We start from the raw sequence: 24880 nt of genomic DNA, 5'->3' as shown, positions 1-24880 counted from the left end.
CAACAGAAAACGTATAAAATTCAGGTGATTTAGTAAGTCCAAAGAATCTTCTTTGAAAAGATTTAAAAGACACACTTTGATTAAGGAAAACAAAAACATAAGTAAAGAATATACAGAAAGAGTCAGGACAATGTTAGAGCAGAGAATATATGAAATGCCAGTAAATTTGAACATTTCTGGAAAGTGGACCATTTCCTAGCTCCTAAAGTTTACCAAAACTGACACAAGAGGAAATCATTTAAGGTCATCATGTCTGCCCTTGGCATTCTCGGAACGCCCTGGCCTCAGAATGCAGCCTCTGTAGTCCATGGTAACCTGCGGAGAGGGGGCGGGGCTGAGGGAGGTTGGAACACTGCCCTCACTGAGGGAGTGGGTGTGGCCATCTCTGCTGTGACTGAACAAAGGGCAGGGGAGCAGGGGGCCCAGGGCAGGGCCCTCAGAGCCCGGCAGGCCCAGTGGAGTGTCACAAGCATTTAGGCCCAGGCCAAAGGGCGCTTTCTTTGTCTGCACAGCTGCCCAAACTCTCACCTTTCCACTCAGGCCGCCCTCTTACTTGAAGTGTGTGTGGAACCTGTCCGCGCAGTACACCTCGCTGCACAGCTAAGCATAGGTCTGGGCATCGTAGCTTCCTGCCAGGTGACCGAGGCTCACAGGCAGATGGGTCCCTGGGACACACGTGGAGAGCCTCCTGCCTGGAACCACAGGCTGCCCACTGCCCCTGCCCCAGATCGGGGGCGGCAAAGCAGCCCTGTCTGAGTCCCCTGCCTCTAGAGGGAGTATTGGACCAACACTTGTAGAAAACGGGGTCCTTGAGGGCCACTCATTGGAGGGACACAAATAAATCTTTCCCGACTTTCTGCTGAAACTTACGAGCGTTCACACCTAAACCTCTTACAAGGTCAGCTGTTTAGCTAAACATGAGCTCATGATCTAAATTTACACAATAATGAAGAAAGCAGCTATAAGGGGAGACAATCAGCCAAAACAATCAATACCAGAATTAGATTCCCAAGGCCATCCATCAGATGTAGGAATAATCGGGTGCAAGGAGGAAAATATACATAAAACTGGAACTGAAACAAGGCACGAGGATGTTTTCAAAGACTGGTAGGATCTCTAAAACATTTTTAAAGATCATGTCATTGATAAAGCTAAATACACAAAGGTTGTGTAATACAACAGATTAATCATTGAGAAGAGTGAAATTATGCTGTTTTGAAAACTATGGCAGGTCAGATTTTCTGCCTAATTATATAAGAAGATTTCTCTAAAAAATAAACATTATTTCAAAGCCTTATTGGCTGTGAAATAAGTTAAGGGTGTTTCAAATGGCTTGTCTGCAAAGAAAGGTGAGATGTAGGGGATCACAGAAAGTCGAGGGGAAAATAGGTCAATATATACATTGCTATATGGTGAACTAAGCCTTAGGCCGGCAACAGTGGAGAGGACCTGACCCTTAGAAACGTACAAGTAAGCTGGAATCTTCAAAAGTTCAAATTTTTATAAGTAAAAAGATTTATTAAAATGAATAACCAAGTGTTTTAATTGACATCAGAAGATGAAAAGAATAAACCCTGAGAACATAGAAAAAAGTTAAATAAAGATATGAGCAGAACTTAATACAACAGAAAACGTATAAAATTCAGGTGATTTAGTAAGTCCAAAGAATCTTCTTTGAAAAGATTTAAAAGACACACTTTGATTAAGGAAAACAAAAACATAAGTAAAGAATATACAGAAAGAGTCAGGACAATGTTAGAGCAGAGAATATATGAAATGCCAGTAAATTTGAACATTTCTGTCAAGTGGACCATTTCCTAGCTCCTAAAGTTTACCAAAACTGACACAAGAGGAAATCATTTAAGGTCATCATGTGTGCCCTTGGCATTCTCTGAACACCCTGGCCTCAGAATGCAGCCTCTGTAGTCCATGGTAACCTGCGGAGAGGGGGCGGGGCTGAGGGAGGTTGGAACACTGCCCTCACTGAGGGAGAGGGTGTGGCCATCTCTGCTGTGACTGAACAAAGGGCAGGGGAGCAGGGGGCCCAGGGCAGGGCCCTCAGAGCCCGGCAGGCCCAGTGGAGTGTCACAAGCATTTAGGCCCAGGCCAAAGGGCGCTTTCTTTGTCTGCACAGCTGCCCAAACTCTCACCTTTCCACTCAGGCCGCCCTCTTACTTGAAGTGTGTGTAGAACCTGTCCGCGCAGTACACCTCGCTGCACAGCTAACCATAGGTCTGGGCATCGTAGCTTCCTGCCAGGTGACCGAGGCTCACAGGCAGATGGGTCCCTGGGACACACGCGGAGTGGCTCCTGCCCGGGCCACAGGCCGCCAAACACCATTGCCCCAGATCGGGGGCCTCAAAGCAGCCCTGTCTGAGTCCCCTGCCTCTAGAGGGAGTATTGGACCAACACTTGTAGAAAACGGGGTCCTTGAGGGCCACTCATTGGAGGGAAACAAATAAATCTTTGCCGTCTTCCTTCTGAAACTTACGAGCGTTCACACCTAAGCCTCTTACAAGGTCAGCTGTTTAGCTAAACATGAGCTCATGATCTAAATTTACACAATAATGAAGAAAGCAGCTACAAGGGGAGACAATCAGCCAAAACAATCAATACCAGAATTAGATTCCCAAGGCCATCCATCAGATGTAGGAATAATCGGGTGCAAGGCAGAAAATATACATAAACTGGAACTGAAACAAGGCACGAGGATGTTTTCAAAGACTGGTAGGATCTCTAAAACATTTTTAAAGGACATGTCATTGCTAAAGCTAAATACACCAAGGTTGTGTAATTCAACAGATTAATCATTGAGAAGAGTGAAGTTAAGCTGTTTTGAAAACTATGGCAGGTCAGATTTTCTGCCTAATTATATAAGAAGATTTCCCTAAAAAATACACATTATTTCAAAGCCTTATTGGCTGTGAAATAAGTTAAGGGTGTTTCAAATGGCTTGTCTGCAAAGAAAGGTGAGATGTAGGGGATCACGGAAAGTCGAGGGGAACATAGGTCAATATATACATTGCTATATGGTGAACTAAGCCTTAGGCCGGCAACAATGGAGAGGACCTGACCCTTAGAAACGTACAAGTAAGCTGGAATCTTCAAAAGTTCAAATCTTTATAAGTAAAAAGATTTATTAAAATGAAGAACCAAGTGTTTTAATTGACATCAGAAGATGAAAACAATAAACCCTGAGAACATAGAAAAAAGTTAAATAAAGATAGGAGCAGAACTTAATACAACAGAAAACGTATAAAATTCAGGTGATTTAGTAAGTCCAAAGAATCTTCTTTGAAAAGATTTAAAAGACACACTTTGATTAAGGAAAACAAAAACATAAGTAAAGAATATACAGAAAGAGTCAGGACAATGTTAGAGCAGAGAATATATGAAATGCCAGTAAATTTGAACATTTCTGTCAAGTGGACCATTTCCTAGCTCCTAAAGTTTACCAAAACTGACACAAGAGGAAATCATTTAAGGTCATCATGTCTGCCCTTGGCATTCTCGGAACGCCCTGGCCTCAGAATGCAGCCTCTGTAGTCCATGGTAACCTGCGGAGAGGGGGCGGGGCTGAGGGAGGTTGGAACACTGCCCTCACTGAGGGAGTGGGTGTGGCCATCTCTGCTGTGACTGAACAAAGGGCAGGGGAGCAGGGGGCCCAGGGCAGGGCCCTCAGAGCCCGGCAGGCCCAGTGGAGTGTCACAAGCATTTAGGCCCAGGCCAAAGGGCGCTTTCTTTGTCTGCACAGCTGCCCAAACTCTCACCTTTCCACTCAGGCCGCCCTCTTACTTGAAGTGTGTGTGGAACCTGTCCGCGCAGTACACCTCGCTGCACAGCTAAGCATAGGTCTGGGTATCGTAGCTTCCTGGCAGGTGACCGAGGCTCACAGGCAGATGGGTCCCTGGGACACACGCGGAGAGGCTCCTGCCCGGGCCACACGCCGCCCACTGCCCCTGCCCCAGATCGGGGGCCGCAATGCAGCCCTGTCTGAGTCCCCTGCCTCTAGAGGGAGTATTGGACCAACACTTGTAGAATACGGGGTCCTTGAGGGCCACTCATTGGAGGGACACAAATAAATCTTTGCCGACTTTCTGCTGAAACTTACGAGCGTTCACACCTAAGCCTCTTATAAGGTCAGCTGTTTAGCTAAACATGAGCTCATGATCTAAATTTACACAATAATGAAGAAAGCAGCTTTAAGGGGAGACAATCAGCCAAAACAATCAATACCAGAATTAGATTCCCAAGGCTATCCATCAGATGTAGGAATAATCGGGTGCAAGGCAGAAAATATACATAAAACTGGAACTGAAACAAGGCACGAGGATGTTTTCAAAGACTGGTAGGATCTCTAAAACATTTTTAAAGATCATGTCATTGATAAAGCTAAATACACAAAGGTTGTGTAATACAACAGATTAATCATTGAGAAGAGTGAAATTATGCTGTTTTGAAAACTATGGCAGGTCAGATTTTTTGCCTAATTATATAAGAAGATTTCTCTAAAAAATAAACATTATTTCAAAGCCTTATTGGCTGTGAAATAAGTTAAGGGTATTTCAAATGGCTTGTCTGCAAAGAAAGGTGAGATGTAGTGGATCACAGAAAGTCGAGGGGAAAATAGGTCAATATATACATTGCTATATGGTGAACTAAGCCTTAGGCCGGCAACAGTGGAGAGGACCTGACCCTTTGAAACGTACAAGTAAGCTGGAATCTTCAAAAGTTCAAATTTTTATAGGTAAAAAGATTTATTAAAATGAATAACCAAGTGTTTTAATTGACATCAGAAGATGAAAACAATAAACCCTGAGAACATAGAAAAAAGTTAAATAAAGATATGAGCAGAACTTAATACAACAGAAAACGTATAAAATTCAGGTGATTTAGTAAGTCCAAAGAATCTTCTTTGAAAAGATTTAAAAGACACACTTTGATTAAGGAAAACAAAAACATAAGTAAAGAATATACAGAAAGAGTCAGGACAATGTTAGAGCAGAGAATATATGAAATGCCAGTAAATTTGAACATTTCTGTCAAGTGGACCATTTCCTAGCTCCTAAAGTTTACCAAAAGTGACACAAGAGGAAATCATTTAAGGTCATCATGTCTGCCCTTGGCATTCTCGGAACGCCCTGGCCTCAGAATGCAGCCTCTGTAGTCCATGGTAACCTGCGGAGAGGGGGCGGGGCTGAGGGAGGTTGGAACACTGCCCTCACTGAGGGAGTGGGTGTGGCCATCTCTGCTGTGACTGAACAAAGGGCAGGGGAGCAGGGGGCCCAGGGCAGGGCCCTCAGAGCCCGGCAGGCCCAGTGGAGTGTCACAAGCATTTAGGCCCAGGCCAAAGGGCGCTTTCTTTGTCTGCACAGCTGCCCAAACTCTCACCTTTCCACTCAGGCCGCCCTCTTACTTGAAGTGTGTGTGGAACCTGTCCGCGCAGTACACCTCGCTGCACAGCTAAGCATAGGTCTGGGCATCGTAGCTTCCTGCCAGGTGACCGAGGCTCACAGGCAGATGGGTCCCTGGGACACACGCGGAGAGGCTCCTGCCCGGGCCACAGGCCGCCCACTGCCCCTGCCCCAGATCGGGGGCCACAAAGCAGCCCTGTCGGAGTCCCCTGCCTCTAGAGGGAGTATTGGACCAACACTTGTAGAAAACGGGGTCCTTGAGGGCCACTCATTGGAGGGACACAAATAAATCTTTGCCGACTTTCTGCTGAAACTTACGAGCGTTCACACCTAAGCCTCTTACAAGGTCAGCTGTTTAGCTAAACATGAGCTCATGATCTAAATTTACACAATAATGAAGAAAGCAGCTACAAGGGGAGACAATCAGCCAAAACAATCAATACCAGAATTAGATTCCCAAGGCCATCCATCAGATGTAGGAATAATCGGGTGCAAGGCAGAAAATATACATAAAACTGGAACTGAAACAAGGCACGAGAATGTTTTCAAAGACTGGTAGGATCTCTAAGACATTTTTAAAGGACATGACATTGATAAAGCTAAATACACAAAGGTTGTGTAATACAACAGATTAATCATTGAGAAGAGTGAAATTATGCTGTTTTGAAAACTATGGCAGGTCAGATTTTCTGCCTAATTATATAAGAAGATTTCTCTGAAAAATAAACATTATTTCAAAGCCTTATTGGCTGTGAAATAAGTTAAGGGTATTTCAAATGGCTTGTCTGCAAAGAAAGGTGAGATGTAGTGGATCACAGAAAGTCGAGGGGAAAATAGGTCAATATATACATTGCTATATGGTGAACTAAGCCTTAGGCCGGCAACAGTGGAGAGGACCTGACCCTTTGAAACGTACAAGTAAGCTGGAATCTTCAAAAGTTCAAATTTTTATATGTAAAAAGATTTATTAAAATGAATAACCAAGTGTTTTAATTGACATCAGAAGATGAAAACAATAAACCCTGAGAACATAGAAAAAAGTTAAATAAAGATATGAGCAGAACTTAATACAACAGAAAACGTATAAAATTCAGGTGATTTAGTAAGTCCAAAGAATCTTCTTTGAAAAGATTTAAAAGACACACTTTGATTAAGGAAAACAAAAACATAAGTAAAGAATATACAGAAAGAGTCAGGACAATGTTAGAGCAGAGAATATATGAAATGCCAGTAAATTTGAACATTTCTGGAAAGTGGACCATTTCCTAGCTCCTAAAGTTTACCAAAACTGACACAAGAGGAAATCATTTAAGGTCATCATGTCTGCCCTTGGCATTCTCGGAACGCCCTGGCCTCAGAATGCAGCCTCTGTAGTCCATGGTAACCTGCGGAGAGGGGGCGGGGCTGAGGGAGGTTGGAACACTGCCCTCACTGAGGGAGTGGGTGTGGCCATCTCTGCTGTGACTGAACAAAGGGCAGGGGAGCAGGGGGCCCAGGGCAGGGCCCTCAGAGCCCGGCAGGCCCAGTGGAGTGTCACAAGCATTTAGGCCCAGGCCAAAGGGCGCTTTCTTTGTCTGCACAGCTGCCCAAACTCTCACCTTTCCACTCAGGCCGCCCTCTTACTTGAAGTGTGTGTGGAACCTGTCCGCGCAGTACACCTCGCTGCACAGCTAAGCATAGGTCTGGGCATCGTAGCTTCCTGCCAGGTGACCGAGGCTCACAGGCAGATGGGTCCCTGGGACACACGCGGAGAGGCTCCTGCCCGGGCCACAGGCTGCCCACTGCCCCTGCCCCAGATCGGGGGCGGCAAAGCAGCCCTCTCTGAGTCCCCTGCCTCTAGAGGGAGTATTGGACCAACACTTGTAGAAAACGGGGTCCTTGAGGGCCACTCATTGGAGGGACACAAATAAATCTTTCCCGACTTTCTGCTGAAACTTACGAGCGTTCACACCTAAACCTCTTACAAGGTCAGCTGTTTAGCTAAACATGAGCTCATGATCTAAATTTACACAATAATGAAGAAAGCAGCTATAAGGGGAGACAATCAGCCAAAACAATCAATACCAGAATTAGATTCCCAAGGCCATCCATCAGATGTAGGAATAATCGGGTGCAAGGAGGAAAATATACATAAAACTGGAACTGAAACAAGGCACGAGGATGTTTTCAAAGACTGGTAGGATCTCTAAAACATTTTTAAAGATCATGTCATTGATAAAGCTAAATACACAAAAGTTGTGTAATACAACAGATTAATCATTGAGAAGAGTGAAATTATGCTGTTTTGAAAACTATGGCAGGTCAGATTTTCTGCCTAATTATATAAGAAGATTTCTCTAAAAAATAAACATTATTTCAAAGCCTTATTGGCTGTGAAATAAGTTAAGGGTGTTTCAAATGGCTTGTCTGCAAAGAAAGGTGAGATGTAGGGGATCACAGAAAGTCGAGGGGAAAATAGGTCAATATATACATTGCTATATGGTGAACTAAGCCTTAGGCCGGCAACAGTGGAGAGGACCTGACCCTTAGAAACGTACAAGTAAGCTGGAATCTTCAAAAGTTCAAATTTTTATAAGTAAAAAGATTTATTAAAATGAATAACCAAGTGTTTTAATTGACATCAGAAGATGAAAAGAATAAACCCTGAGAACATAGAAAAAAGTTAAATAAAGATAGGAGCAGAACTTAATACAACAGAAAACGTATAAAATTCAGGTGATTTAGTAAGTCCAAAGAATCTTCTTTGAAAAGATTTAAAAGACACACTTTGATTAAGGAAAACAAAAACATAAGTAAAGAATATACAGAAAGAGTCAGGACAATGTTAGAGCAGAGAATATATGAAATGCCAGTAAATTTGAACATTTCTGTCAAGTGGACCATTTCCTAGCTCCTAAAGTTTACCAAAACTGACACAAGAGGAAATCATTTAAGGTCATCATGTCTGCCCTTGGCATTCTCGGAACGCCCTGGCCTCAGAATGCAGCCTCTGTAGTCCATGGTAACCTGCGGAGAGGGGGCGGGGCTGAGGGAGGTTGGAACACTGCCCTCACTGAGGGAGTGGGTGTGGCCATCTCTGCTGTGACTGAACAAAGGGCAGGGGAGCAGGGGGCCCAGGGCAGGGCCCTCAGAGCCCGGCAGGCCCAGTGGAGTGTCACAAGCATTTAGGCCCAGGCCAAAGGGCGCTTTCTTTGTCTGCACAGCTGCCCAAACTCTCACCTTTCCACTCAGGCCGCCCTCTTACTTGAAGTGTGTGTAGAACCTGTCCGCGTAGTACACCTCGCTGCACAGCTAACCATAGGTCTGGGCATCGTAGCTTCCTGCCAGGTGACCGAGGCTCACAGGCAGATGGGTCCCTGGGACACACGCGGAGTGGCTCCTGCCCGGGCCACAGGCCGCCAACCGCCATTGCCCCAGATCGGGGGCCTCAAAGCAGCCCTGTCTGAGTCCCCTGCCTCTAGAGGGAGTAGTGGACCAACACTTGTAGAAAACGGGGTCCTTGAGGGCCACTCATTGGAGGGAAACAAATAAATCTTTGCCGTCTTTCTTCTGAAACTTACGAGCGTTCACACCTAAGCCTCTTACAAGGTCAGCTGTTTAGCTAAACATGAGCTCATGATCTAAATTTACACAATAATGAAGAAAGCAGCTACAAGGGGAGACAATCAGCCAAAACAATCAATACCAGAATTAGATTCCCAAGGCCATCCATCAGATGTAGGAATAATCGGGTGCAAGGCAGAAAATATACATAAACTGGAACTGAAACAAGGCACGAGGATGTTTTCAAAGACTGGTAGGATCTCTAAAACATTTTTAAAGGACATGTCATTGCGAAAGCTAAATACACCAAGGTTGTGTAATACAACAGATTAATCATTGAGAAGAGTGAAGTTAAGCTGTTTTGAAAACTATGGCAGGTCAGATTTTCTGCCTAATTATATAAGAAGATTTCCCTAAAAAATACACATTATTTCAAAGCCTTATTGGCTGTGAAATAAGTTAAGGGTGTTTCAAATGGCTTGTCTGCAAAGAAAGGTGAGATGTAGGGGATCACGGAAAGTCGAGGGGAACATAGGTCAATATATACATTGCTATATGGTGAACTAAGCCTTAGGCCGGCAACAATGGAGAGGACCTGACCCTTAGAAACGTACAAGTAAGCTGGAATCTTCAAAAGTTCAAATCTTTATAAGTAAAAAGATTTATTAAAATGAAGAACCAAGTGTTTTAATTGACATCAGAAGATGAAAACAATAAACCCTGAGAACATAGAAAAAAGTTAAATAAAGATAGGAGCAGAACTTAATACAACAGAAAACGTATAAAATTCAGGTGATTTAGTAAGTCCAAAGAATCTTCTTTGAAAAGATTTAAAAGACACACTTTGATTAAGGAAAACAAAAACATAAGTAAAGAATATACAGAAAGAGTCAGGACAATGTTAGAGCAGAGAATATATGAAATGCCAGTAAATTTGAACATTTCTGTCAAGTGGACCATTTCCTAGCTCCTAAAGTTTACCAAAACTGACACAAGAGGAAATCATTTAAGGTCATCATGTCTGCCCTTGGCATTCTCGGAACGCCCTGGCCTCAGAATGCAGCCTCTGTAGTCCATGGTAACCTGCGGAGAGGGGGCGGGGCTGAGGGAGGTTGGAACACTGCCCTCACTGAGGGAGTGGGTGTGGCCATCTCTGCTGTGACTGAACAAAGGGCAGGGGAGCAGGGGGCCCAGGGCAGGGCCCTCAGAGCCCGGCAGGCCCAGTGGAGTGTCACAAGCATTTAGGCCCAGGCCAAAGGGCGCTTTCTTTGTCTGCACAGCTGCCCAAACTCTCACCTTTCCACTCAGGCCGCCCTCTTACTTGAAGTGTGTGTGGAACCTGTCCGCGCAGTACACCTCGCTGCACAGCTAAGCATAGGTCTGGGTATCGTAGCTTCCTGCCAGGTGACCGAGGCTCACAGGCAGATGGGTCCCTGGGACACACGCGGAGAGGCTCCTGCCCGGGCCACACGCCGCCCACTGCCCCTGCCCCAGATCGGGGGCCGCAATGCAGCCCTGTCTGAGTCCCCTGCCTCTAGAGGGAGTATTGGACCAACACTTGTAGAATACGTGGTCCTTGAGGGCCACTCATTGGAGGGACACAAATAAATCTTTGCCGACTTTCTGCTGAAACTTACGAGCGTTCACACCTAAGCCTCTTATAAGGTCAGCTGTTTAGCTAAACATGAGCTCATGATCTAAATTTACACAATAATGAAGAAAGCAGCTATAAGGGGAGACAATCAGCCAAAACAATCAATACCAGAATTAGATTCCCAAGGCTATCCATCAGATGTAGGAATAATCGGGTGCAAGGCAGAAAATATACATAAAACTGGAACTGAAACAAGGCACGAGGATGTTTTCAAAGACTGGTAGGATCTCTAAAACATTTTTAAAGATCATGTCATTGATAAAGCTAAATACACAAAGGTTGTGTAATACAACAGATTAATCATTGAGAAGAGTGAAATTATGCTGTTTTGAAAACTATGGCAGGTCAGATTTTTTGCCTAATTATATAAGAAGATTTCTCTAAAAAATAAACATTATTTCAAAGCCTTATTGGCTGTGAAATAAGTTAAGGGTGTTTCAAATGGCTTGTCTGCAAAGAAAGGTGAGATGTAGGGGATCACAGAAAGTCGAGGGGAAAATAGGTCAATATATACATTGCTATATGGTGAACTAAGCCTTAGGCCGGCAACAGTGGAGAGGACCTGACCCTTAGAAACGTACAAGTAAGCTGGAATCTTCAAAAGTTCAAATTTTTATAAGTAAAAAGATTTATTAAAATGAATAACCAAGTGTTTTAATTGACATCAGAAGATGAAAAGAATAAACCCTGAGAACATAGAAAAAATTTAAATAAAGATATGAGCAGAACTTAATACAACAGAAAACGTATAAAATTCAGGTGATTTAGTAAGTCCAAAGAATCTTCTTTGAAAAGATTTAAAAGACACACTTTGATTAAGGAAAACAAAAACATAAGTAAAGAATATACAGAAAGAGTCAGGACAATGTTAGAGCAGAGAATATATGAAATGCCAGTAAATTTGAACATTTCTGTCAAGTGGACCATTTCCTAGCTCCTAAAGTTTACCAAAACTGACACAAGAGGAAATCATTTAAGGTCATCATGTCTGCCCTTGGCATTCTCGGAACGCCCTGGCCTCAGAATGCAGCCTCTGTAGTCCATGGTAACCTGCGGAGAGGGGGCGGGGCTGAGGGAGGTTGGAACACTGCCCTCACTGAGGGAGTGGGTGTGGCCATCTCTGCTGTGACTGAACAAAGGGCAGGGGAGCAGGGGGCCCAGGGCAGGGCCCTCAGAGCCCGGCAGGCCCAGTGGAGTGTCACAAGCATTTAGGCCCAGGCCAAAGGGCGCTTTCTTTGTCTGCACAGCTGCCCAAACTCTCACCTTTCCACTCAGGCCGCCCTCTTACTTGAAGTGTGTGTGGAACCTGTCCGCGCAGTACACCTCGCTGCACAGCTAAGCATAGGTCTGGGCATCGTAGCTTCCTGCCAGGTGACCGAGGCTCACAGGCAGATGGGTCCCTGGGACACACGCGGAGTGGCTCCTGCCCGGGCCACAGGCTGCCCACTGCCCCTGCCCCAGATCGGGGGCGGCAAAGCAGCCCTGTCTGAGTCCCCTGCCTCTAGAGGGAGTATTGGACCAACACTTGTAGAAAACGGGGTCCTTGAGGGCCACTCATTGGAGGGAAACAAATAAATCTTTGCCGTCTTTCTTCTGAAACTTACGAGCGTTCACACCTAAGCCTCTTACAAGGTCAGCTGTTTAGCTAAACATGAGCTCATGATCTAAATTTACACAATAATGAAGAAAGCAGCTACAAGGGGAGACAATCAGCCAAAACAATCAATACCAGAATTAGATTCCCAAGGCCATCCATCAGATGTAGGAATAATCGGGTGCAAGGCAGAAAATATACATAAACTGGAACTGAAACAAGGCACGAGGATGTTTTCAAAGACTGGTAGGATCTCTAAAACATTTTTAAAGGACATGTCATTGCGAAAGCTAAATACACCAAGGTTGTGTAATACAACAGATTAATCATTGAGAAGAGTGAAGTTAAGCTGTTTTGAAAACTATGGCAGGTCAGATTTTCTGCCTAATTATATAAGAAGATTTCCCTAAAAAATACACATTATTTCAAAGCCTTATTGGCTGTGAAATAAGTTAAGGGTGTTTCAAATGGCTTGTCTGCAAAGAAAGGTGAGATGTAGGGGATCACGGAAAGTCGAGGGGAACATAGGTCAATATATACATTGCTATATGGTGAACTAAGCCTTAGGCCGGCAACAATGGAGAGGACCTGACCCTTAGAAACGTACAAGTAAGCTGGAATCTTCAAAAGTTCAAATCTTTATAAGTAAAAAGATTTATTAAAATGAAGAACCAAGTGTTTTAATTGACATCAGAAGATGAAAACAATAAACCCTGAGAACATAGAAAAAAGTTAAATAAAGATAGGAGCAGAACTTAATACAACAGAAAACGTATAAAATTCAGGTGATTTAGTAAGTCCAAAGAATCTTCTTTGAAAAGATTTAAAAGACACACTTTGATTAAGGAAAACAAAAACATAAGTAAAGAATATACAGAAAGAGTCAGGACAATGTTAGAGCAGAGAATATATGAAATGCCAGTAAATTTGAACATTTCTGTCAAGTGGACCATTTCCTAGCTCCTAAAGTTTACCAAAACTGACACAAGAGGAAATCATTTAAGGTCATCATGTCTGCCCTTGGCATTCTCGGAACGCCCTGGCCTCAGAATGCAGCCTCTGTAGTCCATGGTAACCTGCGGAGAGGGGGCGGGGCTGAGGGAGGTTGGAACACTGCCCTCACTGAGGGAGTGGGTGTGGCCATCTCTGCTGTGACTGAACAAAGGGCAGGGGAGCAGGGGGCCCAGGGCAGGGCCCTCAGAGCCCGGCAGGCCCAGTGGAGTGTCACAAGCATTTAGGCCCAGGCCAAAGGGCGCTTTCTTTGTCTGCACAGCTGCCCAAACTCTCACCTTTCCACTCAGGCCGCCCTCTTACTTGAAGTGTGTGTGGAACCTGTCCGCGCAGTACACCTCGCTGCACAGCTAAGCATAGGTCTGGGTATCGTAGCTTCCTGCCAGGTGACCGAGGCTCACAGGCAGATGGGTCCCTGGGACACACGCGGAGAGGCTCCTGCCCGGGCCACACGCCGCCCACTGCCCCTGCCCCAGATCGGGGGCCGCAATGCAGCCCTGTCTGAGTCCCCTGCCTCTAGAGGGAGTATTGGACCAACACTTGTAGAATACGGGGTCCTTGAGGGCCACTCATTGGAGGGACACAAATAAATCTTTGCCGACTTTCTGCTGAAACTTACGAGCGTTCACACCTAAGCCTCTTATAAGGTCAGCTGTTTAGCTAAACATGAGCTCATGATCTAAATTTACACAATAATGAAGAAAGCAGCTATAAGGGGAGACAATCAGCCAAAACAATCAATACCAGAATTAGATTCCCAAGGCTATCCATCAGATGTAGGAATAATCGGGTGCAAGGCAGAAAATATACATAAAACTGGAACTGAAACAAGGCACGAGGATGTTTTCAAAGACTGGTAGGATCTCTAAAACATTTTTAAAGATCATGTCATTGATAAAGCTAAATACACAAAGGTTGTGTAATACAACAGATTAATCATTGAGAAGAGTGAAATTATGCTGTTTTGAAAACTATAGCAGGTCAGATTTTTTGCCTAATTATATAAGAAGATTTCTCTAAAAAATAAACATTATTTCAAAGCCTTATTGGCTGTGAAATAAGTTAAGGGTGTTTCAAATGGCTTGTCTGCAAAGAAAGGTGAGATGTAGGGGATCACAGAAAGTCGAGGGGAAAATAGGTCAATATATACATTGCTATATGGTGAACTAAGCCTTAGGCCGGCAACAGTGGAGAGGACCTGACCCTTAGAAACGTACAAGTAAGCTGGAATCTTCAAAAGTTCAAATTTTTATAAGTAAAAAGATTTATTAAAATGAATAACCAAGTGTTTTAATTGACATCAGAAGATGAAAAGAATAAACCCTGAGAACATAGAAAAAATTTAAATAAAGATATGAGCAGAACTTAATACAACAGAAAACGTATAAAATTCAGGTGATTTAGTAAGTCCAAAGAATCTTCTTTGAAAAGATTTAAAAGACACACTTTGATTAAGGAAAACAAAAACATAAGTAAAGAATATACAGAAAGAGTCAGGACAATGTTAGAGCAGAGAATATATGAAATGCCAGTAAATTTGAACATTTCTGTCAAGTGGACCATTTCCTAGCTCCTAAAGTTTACCAAAAGTGACACAAGAGGAAATCATTTAAGGTCATCATGTCTGCCCTTGGCATTCTCGGAACGCCCTGGCCTCAGAATGCAGCCTCTGTAGTCCATGGTAACCTGCGGAGAGGGGGTGGGGCTGAGGGAGGTTGGAACACTGCCCTCACTGAGGGAGTGGGTGTGGCCATCTCTGCTGTGACTGAACAAAGGGCAGGGGAGCAGGGGGCCCAGGGCAGGGCCCTCAGAGCCCGGCAGGCCCAGTGGAGTGTCACAAGCATTTAGGCCCAGGCCAAAGGGCGCTTTCTTTGTCTGCACAGCTGCCCAAACTCTCACCTTTCCACTCAGGCCGCCCTCTTACTTGAAGTGTGTGTGGAACCTGTCCGCGCAGTACACCTCGCTGCACAGCTAACCATAGGTCTGGGCATCGTAGCTTCCTGCCAGGTGACCGAGGCTCACAGGCAGATGGGTCCCTGGGACACACGCGGAGTGGCTCCTGCCCGGGCCACAGGCCGCCAACCGCCATTGCCCCAGATCGGGGGCCTCAAAGCAGCCTTGTCTGAGTCCCCTGCCTCTAGAGGGAGTATTGGACCAACACTTGTAGAAAACGGGGTCCTTGAGCGCCACTCATTGGAGGGAAACAAATAAATCTTTGCCGTCTTTCTTCTGAAACTTACGAGCGTTCACACCTAAGCCTCTTACAAGGTCAGCTGTTTAGCTAAACATGAGCTCATGATCTAAATTTACACAATAATGAAGAAAGCAGCTACAAGGGGAGACAATCAGCCAAAACAATCAATACCAGAATTAGATTCCCAAGGCCATCCATCAGATGTAGGAATAATCGGGTGCAAGGCAGAAAATATACATAAACTGGAACTGAAACAAGGCACGAGGATGTTTTCAAAGACTGGTAGGATCTCTAAAACATTTTTAAATGACATGTCATTGATAAAGCTAAATACACAAAGGTTGTGTAATACAACAGATTAATCATTGAGAAGAGTGAAATTATGCTGTTTTGAAAACTATGGCAGGTCAGATTTTCTGCCTAATTATATAAGAAGATTTCTCTAATAAATACACATTATTTCAAAGCCTTATTGGCTGTGAAATAAGTTAAGTGTATTTCAAATGGCTTGTCTGCAAAGAAAGGTGAGATGTAGTGGATCACAGAAAGTCGAGGGGAAAATAGGTCAATATATTCATTGCTATATGGTGAACTAAGCCTTAGGCCGGCAACAGTGGAGAGAACCTGACCCTTAGAAACGTACAAGTAAGCTGGAATCTTCAAAAGTTCAAATCTTTATAAGTAAAAAGATTTAGTAAAATGAATAACCAAGTGTTTTAATTGACATCAGAAGATGAAAACAATAAACCCTGAGAACATAGAACAAAGATAAATAAAGATATGAGCAGAACTTAATACAACAGAAAACGTATAAAATTCAGGTGATTTAGTAAGTCCAAAGAATCTTCTTTGAAAAGATTTAAAAGACACAGTTTGATTAAGGAAAACCAAAACATAAGTAAAGAATATACAGAAAGAGTCAGGACAATGTTAGAGCAGAGAATATATGAAATGCCAGTAAATTTGAACATTTCTGTCAAGTGGACCATTTCCTAGCTCCTAAAGTTTACCAAAACTGACACAAGAGGAAATCATTTAAGGTCATCATGTCTGCCCTTGGCATTCTCGGAACGCCCTGGCCTCAGAATGCAGCCTCTGTAGTCCATGGTCACCTGCGGAGTGGGGGCGGGGCTGAGGGAGGTTGGAACACTGCCCTCACTGAGGGAGTGGGTGTGGCCATCTCTGCTGTGACTGAACAAAGGGCAGGGGAGCAGGGGGCCCAGGGCAGGGCCCTCAGAGCCCGGCAGGCCCAGTGGAGTGTCACAAGCATTTAGGCCAAGGCCAAAGGGCGCTTTCTTTGTGTGCACAGCTGCCCAAACTCTCACCTTTCCACTCAGGCCGCCCTCTTACTTGAAGTGTGTGTGGAACCTGTCCGCGCAGTACACCTCGCTGCACAGCTAAGCATAGGTCTGGGCTTCGTAGCTTCCTGCCAGGTGACCGAGGCTCACAGTCAGATGGGTCCCTGGGACACACGCGGAGAGGCTCCTGCCCAGGCCACAGGCCGCCCACTGCCCCTGCCCCAGATCGGGGTCCGCAAAGCAGCCCTGTCGGAGTCCCCTGCCTCTAGAGGGAGTATTGGACCAACACTTGTAGAAAACGGGGTCCTTGAGGGCCACTCATTGGAGGGACACAAATAAATCTTTGCCGACTTTCTGCTGAAACTTACGAGCGTTCACACCTAAGCCTCTTACAAGGTCAGCTGTTTAGCTAAACATGAGCTCATGATCTAAATTTACACAATAATGAAGAAAGCAGCTATAAGGGGAGACAATCAGCCAAAACAATCAATACCAGAATTAGATTCCCAAGGCCATCCATCAGATGTAGGAATAATCGGGTGCAAGGCAGAAAATATACATAAAACTGGAACTGAAACAAGGCACGAGAATGTTTTCAAAGACTGGTAGGATCTCTAAGACATTTTTAAAGATCATGTCATTGATAAAGCTAAATACACAAAGGTTGTGTAATACAACAGATTAATCATTGAGAAGAGTGAAATTATGCTGTTTTGAAAACTATGGCAGGTCAGATTTTCTGCCTAATTATATAAGAAGATTTCTCTAAAAAATACACATTATTTCAAAGCCTTATTGGCTGTGAAATAAGTTAAGGGTATTTCAAATGGCTTGTCTGCAAAGAAAGGTGAGATGTAGTGGATCACAGAAAGTCGAGGGGAAAATAGGTCAATATATACATTGCTATATGGTGAACTAAGCCTTAGGCCGGCAACAGTGGAGAGGACCTGACCCTTAGAAACGTACAAGTAAGCTGGAATCTTCAAAAGTTCAAATTTTTATAAGTAAAAAGATTTATTAAAATGAATAACCAAGTGTTTTAATTGACATCAGAAGATGAAAACAATAAACCCTGAGAACATAGAAAAAAGTTAAATAAAGATATGAGCAGAACTTAATACAACAGAAAACGTATAAAATTCAGGTGATTTAGTAAGTCCAAAGAATCTTCTTTGAAAAGATTTAAAAGGCACACTTTGATTAAGGAAAACAAAAACATAAGTAAAGAATATACAGAAAGAGTCAGGACAATGTTAGAGCAGAGAATATATGAAATGCCAGTAAATTTGAACATTTCTGTCAAGTGGACCATTTCCTAGCTCCTAAAGTTTACCAAAACTGACACAAGAGGAAATCATTTAAGGTCATCATGTCTGCCCTTGGCATTCTCGGAACGCCCTGGCCTCAGAATGCAGCCTCTGTAGTCCATGGTAACCTGCGGAGAGGGGGCGGGGCTGAGGGAGGTTGGAACACTGCCCTCACTGAGGGAGTGGGTGTGGCCATCTCTGCTGTGACTGAACAAAGGGCAGGGGAGCAGGGGGCCCAGGGCAGGGCCCTCAGAGCCCGGCAGGCCCAGTGGAGTGTCACAAGCATTTAGGCCCAGGCCAAAGGGCGCTTTCTTTGTCTGCACAGCTGCCCAAACTCTCACCTTTCCACTCAGGCCGCCCTCTTACTTGAAGTGTGTGTAGAACCTGTCCGCGTAGTACACCTCGCTGCACAGCTAACCATAGGTCTGGGCATCGTAGCTTCCTGCCAGGTGACCGAGGCTCACAGGCAGATGGGTCCCTGGGACACAAGCGGAGTGGCTCCTGCCCGGGCCACAGGCCGCCAACCGCCATTGCCCCAGATCGGGGGCCTCAAAGCAGCCCTGTCTGAGTCCCCTGCCTCTAGAGGGAGTATTGGACCAACACTTGTAGAAAACGGGGTCCTTGAGGGCCACTCATTGGAGGGAAACAAATAAATCTTTGCCGTCTTTCTTCTGAAACTTACGAGCGTTCACACCTAAGCCTCTTACAAGGTCAGCTGTTTAGCTAAACATGAGCTCATGATCTAAATTTACACAATAATGAAGAAAGCAGCTACAAGGGGAGACAATCAGCCAAAACAATCAATACCAGAATTAGATTCCCAAGGCCATCCATCAGATGTAGGAATAATCGGGTGCAAGGCAGAAAATATACATAAACTGGAACTGAAACAAGGCACGAGGATGTTTTCAAAGACTGGTAGGATCTCTAAAACATTTTTAAAGGACATGCCATTGCGAAAGCTAAATACACCAAGGTTGTGTAATACAACAGATTAATCATTGAGAAGAGTGAAGTTAAGCTGTTTTGAAAACTATGGCAGGTCAGATTTTCTGCCTAATTATATAAGAAGATTTCCCTAAAAAATACACATTATTTCAAAGCCTTATTGGCTGTGAAATAAGTTAAGGGTGTTTCAAATGGCTTGTCTGCAAAGAAAGGTGAGATGTAGGGGATCACGGAAAGTCGAGGGGAACATAGGTCAATATATACATTGCTATATGGTGAACTAAGCCTTAGGCCGGCAACAATGGAGAGGACCTGACCCTTAGAAACGTACAAGTAAGCTGGAATCTTCAAAAGTTCAAATCTTTATAAGTAAAAAGATTTATTAAAATGAAGAACCTAGTGTTTTAATTGACATCAGAAGATGAAAACAATAAACCCTGAGAACATAGATAAAAGTTAAATAAAGATAGGAGCAGAACTTAATACAACAGAAAACGTATAAAATTCAGGTGATTTAGTAAGTCCAAAGAATCTTCTTTGAAAAGATTTAAAAGACACACTTTGATTAAGGAAAACAAAAACATAAGTAAAGAATATACAGAAAGAGTCAGGACAATGTTAGAGCAGAGAATATATGAAATGCCAGTAAATTTGAACATTTCTGTCAAGTGGACCATTTCCTAGCTCCTAAAGTTTACCAAAACTGACACAAGAGGAAATCATTTAAGGTCATCATGTCTGCCCTTGGCATTCTCGGAACGCCCTGGCCTCAGAATGCAGCCTCTGTAGTCCATGGTAACCTGCGGAGAGGGGGCGGGGCTGAGGGAGGTTGGAACACTGCCCTCACTGAGGGAGTGGGTGTGGCCATCTCTGCTGTGACTGAACAAAGGGCAGGGGAGCAGGGGGCCCAGGGCAGGGCCCTCAGAGCCCGGCAGGCCCAGTGGAGTGTCACAAGCATTTAGGCCCAGGCCAAAGGGCGCTTTCTTTGTCTGCACAGCTGCCCAAACTCTCACCTTTCCACTCAGGCCGCCCTCTTACTTGAAGTGTGTGTGGAACCTGTCCGCGCAGTACACCTCGCTGCACAGCTAAGCATAGGTCTGGGTATCGTAGCTTCCTGCCAGGTGACCGAGGCTCACAGGCAGATGGGTCCCTGGGACACACGCGGAGAGGCTCCTGCCCGGGCCACACGCCGCCCACTGCCCCTGCCCCAGATTGGGGGCCGCAATGCAGCCCTGTCTGAGTCCCCTGCCTCTAGAGGGAGTATTGGACCAACACTTGTAGAAAACGGGGTTCTTGAGGGCCACTCATTGGAGGGACACAAATAAATCTTTGCCGACTTTCTGCTGAAACTTACGAGCGTTCACACCTAAGCCTCTTATAAGGTCAGCTGTTTAGCTAAACATGAGCTCATGATCTAAATTTACACAATAATGAAGAAAGCAGCTATAAGGGGAGACAATCAGCCAAAACAATCAATACCAGAATTAGATTCCCAAGGCTATCCATCATATGTAGGAATAATCGGGTGCAAGGCAGAAAATATACATAAAACTGGAACTGAAACAAGGCACGAGGATGTTTTCAAAGACTGGTAGGATCTCTAAAACATTTTTAAAGATCATGTCATTGATAAAGCTAAATACACAAAGGTTGTGTAATACAACAGATTAATCATTGAGAAGAGTGAAATTATGCTGTTTTGAAAACTATGGCAGGTCAGATTTTTTGCCTAATTATATAAGAAGATTTCTCTAAAAAATAAACATTATTTCAAAGCCTTATTGGCTGTGAAATAAGTTAAGGGTATTTCAAATGGCTTGTCTGCAAAGAAAGGTGAGATGTAGTGGATCACAGAAAGTCGAGGGGAAAATAGGTCAATATATACATTGCTATATGGTGAACTAAGCCTTAGGCCGGCAACAGTGGAGAGGACCTGACCCTTTGAAACGTACAAGTAAGCTGGAATCTTCAAAAGTTCAAATTTTTATAGGTAAAAAGATTTATTAAAATGAATAACCAAGTGTTTTAATTGACATCAGAAGATGAAAAGAATAAACCCTGAGAACATAGAAAAAAGTTAAATAAAGATATGAGCAGAACTTAATACAACAGAAAACGTATAAAATTCAGGTGATTTAGTAAGTCCAAAGAATCTTCTTTGAAAAGATTTAAAAGACACACTTTGATTAAGGAAAACAAAAACATAAGTAAAGAATATACAGAAAGAGTCAGGACAATGTTAGAGCAGAGAATATATGAAATGCCAGTAAATTTGAACATTTCTGTCAAGTGGACCATTTCCTAGCTCCTAAAGTTTACCAAAACTGACACAAGAGGAAATCATTTAAGGTCATCATGTCTGCCCTTGGCATTCTCGGAACGCCCTGGCCTCAGAATGCAGCCTCTGTAGTCCATGGTAACCTGCGGAGAGGGGGCGGGGCTGAGGGAGGTTGGAACACTGCCCTCACTGAGGGAGTGGGTGTGGCCATCTCTGCTGTGACTGAACAAAGGGCAGGGGAGCAGGGGGCCCAGGGCAGGGCCCTCAGAGCCCGGCAGGCCCAGTGGAGTGTCACAAGCATTTAGGCCCAGGCCAAAGGGCGCTTTCTTTGTCTGCACAGCTGCCCAAACTCTCACCTTTCCACTCAGGCCGCCCTCTTACTTGAAGTGTGTGTGGAACCTGTCCGTGCAGTACACCTCGCTGCACAGCTAAGCATAGGTCTGGGCATCATAGCTTCCTGCCAGGTGACCGAGGCTCACAGGCAGATGGGTCCCTGGGACACACGCGGAGAGGCTCCTGCCCGGGCCACAGGCTGCCCACTGCCCCTGCCCCAGATCGGGGGCGGCAAAGCAGCCCTGTCTGAGTCCCCTGCCTCTAGAGGGAGTATTGGACCAACACTTGTAGAAAACGGGGTCCTTGAGGGCCACTCATTGGAGGGACACAAATAAATCTTTGCCGACTTTCTGCTGAAACTTATGAGCGTTCACACCTAAACCTCTTACAAGGTCAGCTGTTTAGCTAAACATGAGCTCATGATCTAAATTTACACAATAATGAAGAAAGCAGCTATAAGGGGAGACAATCAGCCAAAACAATCAATACCAGAATTAGATTCCCAAGGCCATCCATCAGATGTAGGAATAATCGGGTGCAAGGAGGAAAATATACATAAAACTGGAACTGAAACAAGGCACGAGGATGTTTTCAAAGACTGGTAGGATCTCTAAAACATTTTTAAAGATCATGTCATTGATAAAGCTAAATACACAAAGGTTGTGTAATACAACAGATTAATCATTGAGAAGAGTGAAATTATGCTGTTTTGAAAACTATGGCAGGTCAGATTTTCTGCCTAATTATATAAGAAGATTTCTCTAAAAAATAAACATTATTTCAAAGCCTTATTGGCTGTGAAATAAGTTAAGGGTGTTTCAAATGGCTTGTCTGCAAAGAAAGGTGAGATGTAGGGGATCACAGAAAGTCGAGGGGAAAATAGGTCAATATATACATTGCTATATGGTGAACTAAGCCTTAGGCCGGCAACAGTGGAGAGGACCTGACCCTTAGAAACGTACAAGTAAGCTGGAATCTTCAAAAGTTCAAATTTTTATAAGTAAAAAGATTTATTAAAATGAATAACCAAGTGTTTTAATTGACATCAGAAGATGAAAAGAATAAACCCTGAGAACATAGAAAAAATTTAAATAAAGATATGAGCAGAACTTAATACAACAGAAAACGTATAAAATTCAGGTGATTTAGTAAGTCCAAAGAATCTTCTTTGAAAAGATTTAAAAGACACACTTTGATTAAGGAAAACAAAAACATAAGTAAAGAATATACAGAAAGAGTCAGGACAATGTTAGAGCAGAGAATATATGAAATGCCAGTAAATTTGAACATTTCTGTCAAGTGGACCATTTCCTAGCTCCTAAAGTTTACCAAAAGTGACACAAGAGGAAATCATTTAAGGTCATCATGTCTGCCCTTGGCATTCTCGGAACGCCCTGGCCTCAGAATGCAGCCTCTGTAGTCCATGGTCACCTGCGCAGAGGGGGCGGGGCTGAGGGAGGTTGGAACACTGCCCTCACTGAGGGAGTGGGTGTGGCCATCTCTGCTGTGACTGAACAAAGGGCAGGGGAGCAGGGGGCCCAGGGCAGGGCCCTCAGAGCCCGGCAGGCCCAGTGGAGTGTCACAAGCATTTAGGCCCAGGCCAAAGGGCGCTTTCTTTGTCTGCACAGCTGCCCAAACTCTCACCTTTCCACTCAGGCCGCCCTCTTACTTGAAGTGTGTGTGGAACCTGTCCGCGCAGTACACCTCGCTGCACAGCTAAGCATAGGTCTGGGCATCGTAGCTTCCTGCCAGGTGACCGAGGCTCACAGGCAGATGGGTCCCTGGGACACACGCGGAGTGGCTCCTGCCCGGGCCACAGGCCGCCAACCGCCATTGCCCCAGATCGGGGGCCTCAAAGCAGCCCTGTCTGAGTCCCCTGCCTCTAGAGGGAGTATTGGACCAACACTTGTAGAAAACGGGGTCCTTGAGGGCCACTCATTGGAGGGAAACAAATAAATCTTTGCCGTCTTTCTTCTGAAACTTACGAGCGTTCACACCTAAGCCTCTTACAAGGTCAGCTGTTTAGCTAAACATGAGCTCATGATCTAAATTTACACAATAATGAAGAAAGCAGCTACAAGGGGAGACAATCAGCCAAAACAATCAATACCAGAATTAGATTCCCAAGGCCATCCATCAGATGTAGGAATAATCGGGTGCAAGGCAGAAAATATACATAAACTGGAACTGAAACAAGGCACGAGGATGTTTTCAAAGACTGGTAGGATCTCTAAAACATTTTTAAAGGACATGTCATTGATAAAGCTAAATACACAAAGGTTGTGTAATACAACAGATTAATCATTGAGAAGAGTGAAATTATGCTGTTTTGAAAACTATGGCAGGTCAGATTTTCTGCCTAATTATATAAGAAGATTTCTCTAAAAAATACACATTATTTCAAAGCCTTATTGGCTGTGAAATAAGTTAAGGGTATTTCAAATGGCTTGTCTGCAAAGAAAGGTGAGATGTAGTGGATCACAGAAAGTCGAGGGGAAAATAGGTCAATATATACATTGCTATATGGTGAACTAAGCCTTAGGCCGGCAACAGTGGAGAGAACCTGAACCTTAGAAACGTACAAGTAAGCTGGAATCTTCAAAAGTTCAAATCTTTATAAGTAAAAAGATTTAGTAAAATGAATAACCAAGTGTTTTAATTGACATCAGAAGATGAAAACAATAAACCCTGAGAACATAGAACAAAGATAAATAAAGATATGAGCAGAACTTAATACAACAGAAAACGTATAAAATTCAGGTGATTTAGTAAGTCCAAAGAATCTTCTTTGAAAAGATTTAAAAGACACAGTTTGATTAAGGAAAACCAAAACATAAGTAAAGAATATACAGAAAGAGTCAGGACAATGTTAGAGCAGAGAATATATGAAATGCCAGTAAATTTGAACATTTCTGTCAAGTGGACCATTTCCTAGCTCCTAAAGTTTACCAAAAGTGACACAAGAGGAAATCATTTAAGGTCATCATGTCTGCCCTTGGCATTCTCGGAACGCCCTGGCCTCAGAATGCAGCCTCTGTAGTCCATGGTCACCTGCGGAGTGGGGGCGGGGCTGAGGGAGGTTGGAACACTGCCCTCACTGAGGGAGTGTGTGTGGCCATCTCTGCTGTGACTGAACAAAGGGCAGGGGAGCAGGGGGCCCAGGGCAGGGCCCTCAGAGCCCGGCAGGCCCAGTGGAGTGTCACAAGCATTTAGGCCCAGGCCAAAGGGCGCTTTCTTTGTCTGCACAGCTGCCCAAACTCTCACCTTTCCACTCAGGCCGCCCTCTTACTTGAAGTGTGTGTGGAA

This window comes from Mesoplodon mirus, assembly GCF_964341445.2.
Source record: "Mesoplodon mirus genome assembly, chromosome: 1".
Lineage (NCBI taxonomy): Eukaryota > Metazoa > Chordata > Mammalia > Artiodactyla > Ziphiidae > Mesoplodon > Mesoplodon mirus.
Note: the sequence above shows the minus strand (reverse complement) of the source record.